This window comes from Micropterus dolomieu, linkage group LG23 (genome assembly GCF_021292245.1).
Source record: "Micropterus dolomieu isolate WLL.071019.BEF.003 ecotype Adirondacks linkage group LG23, ASM2129224v1, whole genome shotgun sequence".
Lineage (NCBI taxonomy): Eukaryota > Metazoa > Chordata > Actinopteri > Centrarchiformes > Centrarchidae > Micropterus > Micropterus dolomieu.
In genome coordinates, this window is record NC_060172.1 from 22,655,596 (window position 1) to 22,666,575 (window position 10,980).

Consider the following 10,980-nt stretch of genomic DNA (forward strand, 5'->3'; position numbering starts at 1 on the left):
GCCTTTGTCTTCCTTTTATATCAGTATGCTGTGAAAATCAACAGAGATCAGAAAACTGCTTTTTGTCACCTTTGATTTCTTTTTGTCAGTTGCGAACAGGAAACTGTTTTTAAAAGTAATTTGATGAATTCAGGACAATAATTGGATATCTAAAAAATATTGTTATGAGTTGGCTGCTGAACTGCAACCTTTGTAATGCAAAAAACTAAAGTAACAAAACAACCAAAATCACTCAATCCGTTTTTATCTATGTTGGCTTATTTGTCCTCTGGATAGCATGAGAATACAAAGCCTTTTGGCAGCCATCTAAAAATGTCATGTTGGAACAATTTGGTGCTGTCCAACAAGTTCAGGGTGTGTCCCAGTTTCATTCAACATTCATTCAGTACCAACATAGGAAGTAGTGTAGCAAAGCAGAAAGTTAGGGTGTGGAGGTTGGGTACTTTTCTTGCTTTACCTTAACCATACCATAGTTGTCATGCACAGATATCGCAGAAAGTCAGAATTTTAAAAACATTGGCATTGGATGAAAAAAGCATTTTTATTGAAAGTAATTCACCGTGCTGCTTAATTGTCCAATATACTATCAAGGAGTAAGTCTGAAGGTTCTTATATTCACAACTTGAAACACATCAAGTACATGCTGGGGCACCAAAACCAACTGACACATTTGGAATTGCATTTGATACCTCCAATACATTTCTGCTTCTGGTTCAAATCCTTAAGTGTGACAAAATCTGACTGTAACATCACAACAATGTAATAGCCATTGGTCTCTGCACTATAGGAAAAAAGCTTTTATGTGTCATGCTACTATACAAGTTAGCCTCCAATATACTGTATTATTCTATAAATGGCTGTGGAATCAACATCATGTGTCACAGAAATTCAAAGTTGCTAGTTAGTTTTAGCTAGTTCCTGTTTGTAGAATCTTTTGAATGTTGTTTTTGAATTAGTCTCCTAATTCAAGCACTTCAAGCACTGCCGGCAACAATACTAAGCATTGTTCTGTTGTGAACAGGGTCATCAGCAACATGTCTTTTAGCAACCTAAAAGAAGGTCCACTGAAAAAAAATCATATTTTCAGTGCTTTACCTTGCCTTCAGCCACCCATTTCCTTTGGAACTACATTTTTTTAACTGTAGAACTTCCATATTCCTACACATAAACACAACTTGGTTGCCGGAGATCCTCTTTCACTCATTTTGCTTTATGTTATTTTACTGTATCTCAATAATCAGGAATAAACCGTCATGGTACAGGGTTAAAAAATTAAATATGTAGAACACTGATGGAGTTCTACAAATAATCTAGTGCAAAATATAATGCACAGTGATGGTCATCATTACATTTCCAGTGTCTTGCCAGAAGTGAGTGTTGTACAACTGTATGGATCAGTATGGATCAGAAAGTTAAGATCTGTCATTTCAATGTATTTTCACACACACACATCACATTTTTAGAATCACCTGATAAACCTCACACATTATTTCCGACCGCCTGGCACCTCTGTTGTTCATGTCGCGTCTCCTCTCATGCTGTTGTTTGTTTCTATTACTCTTAATGATGTTCTGCTAAATTAAAGTAAATTAATGGATTTTGGAGCTGAAGTTATTTACCTTCCATTAAGATTGTCAATGAGAGGCCAACATTTGGTCAAAATACAGTTTTTAATACAGTTTGTGTGTTTATTTATTCCCCACCTGATTTCTTTAGTAAAGAATATTGGGTTTCCAGTAGAACAATGCCAAATGGCTCTGTGGGTGTTTTTAATGGCCTACTGTGTTTGCCTTGTGTTTGCTATTCAGTTACTGTAGGAAAATAAATTTTTTTCTGATGTGCCTTATCATGCATCATGGTCATTCAGTTTGTTTTAATGAGAAATGAAAAAAGAGCATTAGGGTTCTGAATCAAAGTTTAAATCTGACACTGTCTCCGCAGGCCTTTATGTTTTACTTGCAGTTGCTGTGGAACGACGATCAGCTGGTTGGTCTTCGTTCTCCTCTTCTCTTTCTTTGAGTGCAAAAAACACAAGTTGTTTTGTTGAAAACTGGTACTGTAATAATGGATTAACAGCAGATGTCACACTGCAATTATTCCGCAGCATTTTTAGTTTTTAATAACAGCAGCACCTCTAGTGCTAATGATTTCTTTCAAGAATTTCTCTGACAAATTTCTTAACATAACGTGACCAAAGTATTAAGACCATGGCAATGATATTAGTAGGCCAGTCAAGTAAACACCTTGTATTCTCTCCCACTGGTCCCTGTGTGGTGCAATGAATCCTCCTTCACGTACTCATACACAGTATGATTTAATAGTTAGTTATGTTGCACTGAAGACACATTTAACAGTAACATACGGCAGTTCCTTGATGACAGTTTATTAACTCTTTGTCAGGGTGGTCTGCCAAAGGAAACCAGTTGAACAATTTTAGATTGCTAGGGCTTTCAAAGATGTGTAACAATGCTGGACAGCTTTGAAGGTAAGAAGGCGTCAAATTTTTGAAGTTTCAGTGTCCACAATGACATATTGTACATGTTCATATGTCTAGCAGTCTGTGAAAGCATCCCACAGGCAGAACAGTGGGTGATAAAAGGTTAATAAACTCTTAATATGAAGATTGGCCCATTTAATGTAACAAGTGCTAAAAGAGTTATATTTGGCATCGAAGGCTCTACTTCTCAGGTTTTACTGAAGTCAAGCTCAAGTGTGCTAAGGGACTTAGAAAAATATTAGAGGATGGAGAGTTGTGTGTAATTAAAAAAATGTTTTACTCATTTTTGTTGGGAGAGCAGGGAAGGGTGTTTCAATTTTTTTCATCCCAGAAGACGGCAGCTGCTCTTTATTCAAATTTGGAGAGTGACTGTATTTTCACTATTTAGTTGTATTTGTAATAAATTTATTATTTTGAAATATTGAGGGAGGGCATTGCAATTTTCAGATTACACAGAATATATACAGAGACTTACCTGGGGATATAAAATAAACATGATTGGTCCAGTAGCCACGGGACACCTACACCACCGCATGTTAAGGAAAGATTGTTTCTGTTCTAATACCCGAACCGGGGCAGATGGAGGGAGGAATGGCGCAGGAAAGCTTCAGAAACACCAATCATCTTCAGCAGCAGCAGCAGCAGCAGCAGTGTGAATGTGCTGCAGGAATGAGTGTGAGCCACTTCGGCATTAACAGAGCGACTTATTGTCAGTCTGATTGTAAGTTGTGTGCTCATGGGTCAGCTGATAGTATGCATGACTGAGTGTCCTTTATGAACTGCTGCATGCTTCTCTATGGCAGTTTGGTTGTTTTGCACTTAATCTAGCCCCATCTACAGGTGAATGAGACTGAGCAAACTATTAATCAAAATCATATATTATATATCATATTATTATTATTATTATGGCATCCTGCATAACTAGTGTTCAATTGATATGTACTTAATGGCAGCATGATTCATAGTTTTTCTCTGAGATTAATGCACTTTTTAGTTTTTCTCTTGGCTAATGAAGGTGAAAAGACATTTCTGCAGACAACAGGCCACCAAAGTCATGTGAATACGTGATGAGGGGCTAAGGTTTATGCCGTTTGGCAGGCAACATGCGCTCTACCCCTCAGATTTACTGCTGTGTCTCTAATTTCAGCAGGTTCATGTATTTAAGTGAGAGCCAGGGTCATAAAAAAACAGGGAGGGAAAAAGAAAAAGTAAAAAAAAAGATGGCCTGGGTAGGTGGTAGCTAAATCAGTGAGAGCACAAAGAGGCAGGCGTCTGAGAGGTATTGACCCTCCATTGATCGTCAGAAGCTGCGTGGTGGTATTGACCAGATAGAGGAGAGACCCGGGGAGGCAGCACACAGCTCCACCGCTGAGAGAGAGAAAAAACAGAGAAAAACAACCATATACACTGCCTACTCTGACCTTGTGGGCCATTGCTGTCCTACAACCCACACCACTCTACCCCCACCTCACATGCAGAGATGTGTGTGTGTGTGTTTGTGTGTGTGTGTGTGTGTGTGTGTGTGTCTGTGCGAGACAGAGACCCCTGCAGAGAACTATGCAGAAATGCTCATCTTCTCATCTTTATCTTATTGAGGCCATATCCTATCGTTCTTCTTGCAAAGCTTCACTATAAAGTAAGTAAACACTGCAGCAGTTAACCATCCACAGGGCGTTCTGCTGCCTCTGCTACACACACTCACACACGCACGCACACACACACAAGCCAGACATGTCCATATGTAGAGCTAGACCTCTAAAATCATCAGGATAGGTCAATATATGTGTTATCATCCTGACCTTATGAATTATTGCCAAGTAGATATATTTCCACTCTGCTAACAAAACAATAAAAACTAAAGATTTTCCTCTTTTCCAAAACAAAGTATTGCTTTTTTTAACAGCATGGACCAGTGCAATGGCTAATTCAAAGATCCCTCAGCTTGACAACAGGTGTAGCGGCCATTTTCCCAGAAAAAAGGTGGTGCTCATACAGTAATTGGCAAGCAAACATAGGTAGCAGGGAGTTGGATTGTTGATGGCAGCATGGTTGATTGTGAAGGTGGAGGAGTGGGTGGGGGTGTTGTTGTCTGTTGACAAAGAGGAAACAAGGAAAAGGCAGGGGGAGACAGAAGGTGCATACAATATTCTGTCACTAATTATCTTAATGCCGGTCAATAAACAAGCATTATTTTTTTGTATACATAAAGAAGATCAGCACCGTGCTGCCATAGGAAACTGAGCATGCAGCTCCAAACCCAGGAAAGTCATGGGGTAAAAAAGCAGGGGGAGAGGAGGGGGGTCATTAAAGTGAAAACCAGGAGCCACATGGGAGGCAGAATTTTAAATGACTCCCCTTGTAGCAAGACCAGCCCAACAGAAGGACTAAACCTCTCTCCCTCTCTCTCGATCCATCTCGCTCTCTCCCTCGCAGAGATGCAATTAATTCGGATAGAGCGTGCCAAGTGTGCAGAGATAGCGGGATGCACCCTCGCACATGCCGGAGGGAGGACAGTTTCGCATTCCCCAGAACAAATACAGATTTGGGGCTTTCGGTCCAGCACGTCGTGACCAAACTTCATCTCATCATTTCCACCTTGTCTCTCAGAGTTTTTCAGCGAGAGCTCAATCCTTCAGCAGCCCTGACAGAAAAAAAAAATCTCCCTGCCTTCTGCACTGCTGCAGTAACACACCACCCAAACTTTTTACACCTACCACACTCACAAGGCAATCAGTTAAAAATACTGCATTAACCCAGATTTGAAACTGACTCCGAGAACATGGAAGTGGCAACATTTGTGTTTTTCAATTGCTTGTTTATATCCCTCCTCCAACACGCACTTACCCAGCTGTTGATATTTCTCAAGGCCAGGACCGCGGAACTGCAGGTGGGAGTGCCAGGGGTTGGGGATGGTGTGGTGGGGTGTGAGTCATGTCATGGTACACAAAGCACGTATCATGCAAAGTGCAGGAGGGAGTGTAGCTCAGGGCCAGGGAGGCCATCGATACCAGGGAAATTGATCGTAATCAACCAAGTTACAGAGAGTGAGCAGGGATTGGCCAACGACTATCTTTCCGCTCTTCTCCTCCTACTCCCTCCTCCTCTTCTTTTTTCCCTCGTCTTCTTCCTCCATCTTATACTGTGTTTCCTGATGCAGTTTTCATCCAGACAAAAAATGTATATATTAGTAAGCAATTAAACAAAGGCTTTGAGGGATGTAAATACCTCAAAACATGTAGTGACAGGTGTGTAGGGCCTATGCTTTGCTCATGCACTCACACAAACAATTCTTCATAAGTTGATATTTCTGGAGCTTTGCTGCTTCATTTCATTGAATACAACATGTCTGAGAGAATTATCTTGTGTGGTATTCTCTCCGTATGAGTCTGTTTGATCAGACAAATCAAAAAGGAACCACATAGGAAGAAAATCGTTCTTGAAAATCAGTTGTATCTTCTCTGCTGTGGCTCCACTATAATTTCTCATTTGAAGACAGTGGCATACCTGGCTGTGCAGCTGCACCGTTAAAAACGCTTGCCCAATTATAGCATAACACCTAGCCTTATGGTTTCCATGGCTGCACGATGCATTTTCCCGCGGGACGCACCGTGGAGAAACGAGTGTCTTATCAACCATCACCCTGGTAATAACACTCCCTCCAGCCTTTGCCGCATGTGTCAGACCTTAACGAGAACCCTGGGTGAAATCTCTCTCCCAGTCCAGCCACAGCCATTGATTTGGACTTAATCTGTTCCCACGTGTCCTTGTGGGTGTGTGTGTGTGTGTGTGTGTGTGTGTGTGTGCGTGCGTGCGTGTGTGTGTGCGTGTGTGTGTGTGTGTGTGTGTGTGTGAGAAAGAGAGAGAGAGAAAGAGAGAGAGGGAGGAAGAAATACGAAAGACAGAAAGGGAGAGTATGCATGGCTTTGTGTGTGTGTGTGTGTGTGTGTGTGTGTGTTTATGTTTGTGTATGATTTAGTGCATGAGTGAATTTCAAATTCATGTGTGTGTTTTTGTGTGTGTGTGTGTGTGTGTGTGTGTGTGGATCTATGCTTCATAATTGAACCATGAGTATTATATTTTTATATTATATTATATCATGCCGTCGTTGGTTCAGGAGACACTATTCACGGTAAATAACAAACCAGTGAATGGGGGAAAAAACGTAATCCTTACGGTACGTTTCATTCTTGCCTTTTAGCCTTTAAGTCTAGTTTAGATAAAGAGAACATTTTCTAAACTAACATTAACTTCAACACTCTTGAGGATGAAAATGATTTATTGAAATGTATTAAGTTTTAGAAACTCGGACTCAATGGCTCTTGCAGCCCAAGGCTGGAACAGATTTTGGCAGTGTGCACTGCAGGAGTACATCTCAGTCTGCCCAAGCATACAAACAACTGCTATTTAAGCCCTAGTGATGGCCTCCTGGTTGCCCCAAAGGGGTGTGCCTTTGGTTCGGTTGCTTGGACCCCAGTATACCTGCTTGCAGGTTTCACATACAGTATCATGATTTTCAGAATTGAGTAATTTCAATAAATTTTTATTGCTGAGCAAAGAAACAAATTGTAACAGGTTGTTTATTAACTACAATTATGACATCAATACCAAGTCTTATCCCTGTGGTTGTTATTCATAGCACTTTACATGTAAAAAATGTAAGATCATTGTTAGGGGTCTTTGACCACATTAAACTCACACAAGCTAGTCTTTTTTTTTTTACTAAGTTTCAGTGTTAACTATAATTTTAACAATGTTGGTCATTAATTTGGGAGTCATTTTGATTACATCAGAAATTTAAATAAAATCTAAATTGTGTTTTACTGCATGTGTGACACAGGTAAAAAAAAGTACAACATGGCTTAAAGGTCCCCCTGAGCAAGGTCACTTGTAAATTGTGCTGATCCTCTGTAATTTTCTGTCTGATGAACATGCCCTTAGACATCCCTAAAGCACTGCTGGTTATCAATAATATATTCAAATACTAGAAATTGAGGGTGAAGGAAGTCTGCCAGATGTAACTTTTATTTCACTTGTGAATTTTTATCATGTAAGATGATCTAACAGCCAGTTCTTAACTGTTTTGCTTACAATGAATATTACATTGTTATGTTGTGTTACAAAGGAATAGCATTAGGAAAATAATTAAATGTCAGTGTGCAACTGTCTGTGGTAACACAATCGAATAAAAGCACAAATCTGATCATGAAAGTACCTTTTCCAGAATATCTCAAAACCAACTTTCAGATAATGGATTGCCAGTAAGGATTGACTCAGATAACTGAGATACTTGTAACTCAAATATAGTTATAGATATATTATGCATTCATTATGGCAGTATTTAGACATACAGATTAATTTTTATTCATTCATCCTTGTATTCATTTACCCTACAGCAGGAAGTGCTTAGTGCTTTAGTCTTTGTGCTATTTTTGGATGTAATTAAGTATTTCCATAAAGTACACATTGGCTGTACTGTTGGGGCAAAAATGAGCTTCTCTAACAACCAAAATAATTAACTATGGCACAGATGGTTAATTAAGGAACAGCACAGCCAAAGATAGTGAAGCATGTGTTACCTATGTGTCATGCTATGTGCTACACATAGCATGATGAGCACAGTGGCCTTACGCAGCTGAAATGAACACATTTGTAGCTATTTACTAACAGCTGACAGTGTGGAGAGGTGCATGCTATAATGACGGTGGTTCACATTTTATTCATTCATACCCAAAGTGAGATTTCTCTTTTGGCAAATTATTCACAGGGAAAATAATATACATTCTTGTAAAATGAAATGTCATATATTTCTCTATCAGCGTTGTACAGAATTGTGTGTAATATGTTACTTCATTTTGTTAAAGTAAATTAAGTGAAGCCACACTCAAAAATGTAGGCTACTTTAAATTTAACTTCATTGAAGTATAAAAATATAAATGTATAATAAGTCTAGTGTGTTGAAAAATTGCCCACTTAAAAAGAGTGTATCAATATTTTTTTACTAGATGTATTTTACTCGAACAATGTGTTGTGCATTAATTGTGCTTTTCCTTCCTTTGTTCACGTTTATCTTCTATCCTGCTTTGACACATATAAATGAAAACAACACAAACCACATTTGTACAGTTTGTACAATAAATTCCAGTTAGTTGTAATGTATACATTATTAAATGAAATACAAGTGGTTGGTGGGCCTTACGACACAAATAAGACCTATTCTTTGTTTGTCTTTTACAGCATATGACAAGTTTCACACGTGACAGATATCTGTTTTAATTGTCACATAGCAAGAAAATACCTGCTGTAGTTTCTGTAGTTGCTAGCTTTCTCATAACACAATACTTTGAGTGGCCCAGCATCCATTAAGTCTGTTTGTCTGCAACAAATATTCCTGCGGCAACAAAAGACCTTGTGAGACAGGGAAAACATAAAGACATCCAAGTTAGCCAAGCAGCATTGATGCCATAGCTGACAACCTCCTTCCTAGTATCAGCTTGATTTATCTTATAATTTATCCACAGTTAGCTCTGGTATCCAAAACTGAAAGGTGTCATGACTAGATAAATATTACAATACCGTTATCACTATAAACAATTGTGTAAAAAATTTTAACCTGAAAACATCTTGGTCATCAGAGTTCCTACATGTAATTTATACTCAGTTATCAAATCATTTTGATAGAGAATGCACCAATTTCAAACGATCAATGCTCAACAGGAATATTGACCACATTGATTTCTGTGGTTCTGTGTTTCAGCTTGTGAGATCATTCACAAGTGTTCTGGAAAACCGCAATATCACTTTAAGATAGCAGATTAGTCATCAGTATTGCTCTTATCTTTTTTTGTATTATTCTTTACACTTGTTAAAGCACTTTGTAACTTGTTTTTGAAAAGTGCTCTACAAATAAGGATCATTATTATTATTATTATTATTTCATAATGACATGAAAACTGCATTCTACTGTAAGTGTAGATATTTTAACTCATCTGTACTGTGGAAAGTAGACCTCACATAGAATCTGTGGATTGATTTGACTTTCTAATAATGATGTCATAACGCAACATGTGTTAACACGTGAACATTATATATACATATACACATATATATACATATATAAACAAATATGTATTACTAGAACACCTATTAGCATAATGTGTGTCATCAAGAATATCCACACAGTAGCTATTTCATACTAAATACTGTTGTAATCTGTAGTATATCTACAGCATATGTGCAAAAATAATCACATAGTGTATTTTAAGGTAATTTAGGTTTTCATGGAAAGGTTGTTGATGCTAAATTATATAATATTTATGTTACTTTGTTCACAATAAAGTGATAGGAAATAGGAAAGATTATAATCTGGTTGCCTTTGTTGCTACAACACTTGGCATAGCAACCAGTAGCCTACCACTATATTTTCTTCATGAGAAACTGGAGTTCATCTTTGAGCAGTTCAATTACGTAAAAGTACATTTTGGATAAATCTGAGTAAAGTTGTAAGCACTTTCAAACAGAAAACAGATTCAGTTCAAAATGAAAAAGAGTCTATAATGTATGATGTAAAATATGCACGTTACATCAAACACTATTTTTGCTGCTGTAACTTTTTGTAGAACATGTAGGAAACAGAAATATATGTGATATCCCCAGATAGTTGCAGTTTATTTACTAATACCATTTTAAATTCCCATAAAATCTTACTGTTTCATATTATTTAATATTAAGCAGCACACAGTCTTTGCCCAGGCAGTTTGCATGACACAGAGAGGTGAGTGTTTTTATCATGCTTGAAAACAACTTTTAAAAAATCTCTGTTAACCTGACTTATACTTATATATACTTGTATATATATAATGGTCATATAGTAAAACAAGGGTCACTCTTCAGCACTCTGGTCCATGTACTCACTTGTAAAGCTTGTGTTTTTCTTTCTGTTAGTCACATTTAACGAGCAACATTCCTCCCTCCTCAACAATTGGACTGCATCAGTTCCTGCTATCTCCCCGTTCGAAGAAGGTGGCGAGCGAGCTGAGAAGGGCCAGCCTGTGCAGGGGCATTTGGATGGGGGGAAGGGCATGTCTGCTGGCAATGAGGGTGAGTAGATCAGTGCTGCTCAGTGTCTGTGAGGCAGTGATAAGATTCCAGGATTTTCCCAGTGTGACAGGCCTGCTCACCAAACCGTACACCCCTCTGCAAGAAGACAACCACAACCACCACCACCTGACCCCCCTCAACCCCTGGGTTGCTACACCTCAGCAGGCAGGAGCCACAGTCACCTACAGCTGCACCCAAAACCTCCTCCCTCAAGTAGAAAATCTTAATCTGACGAATCTCTAGTGTAGATGTAAAATAAAAGTACACGCATGAATTTCTACTTTACAGTCGTATGCTTCTGCACTATACACTAGTCGTGCTGTCTCTTTCTTTCTCTCTGGCTCACTTCTCTTTCTTTATCTCTGCCTCCTCATCCCCCCCCCCCC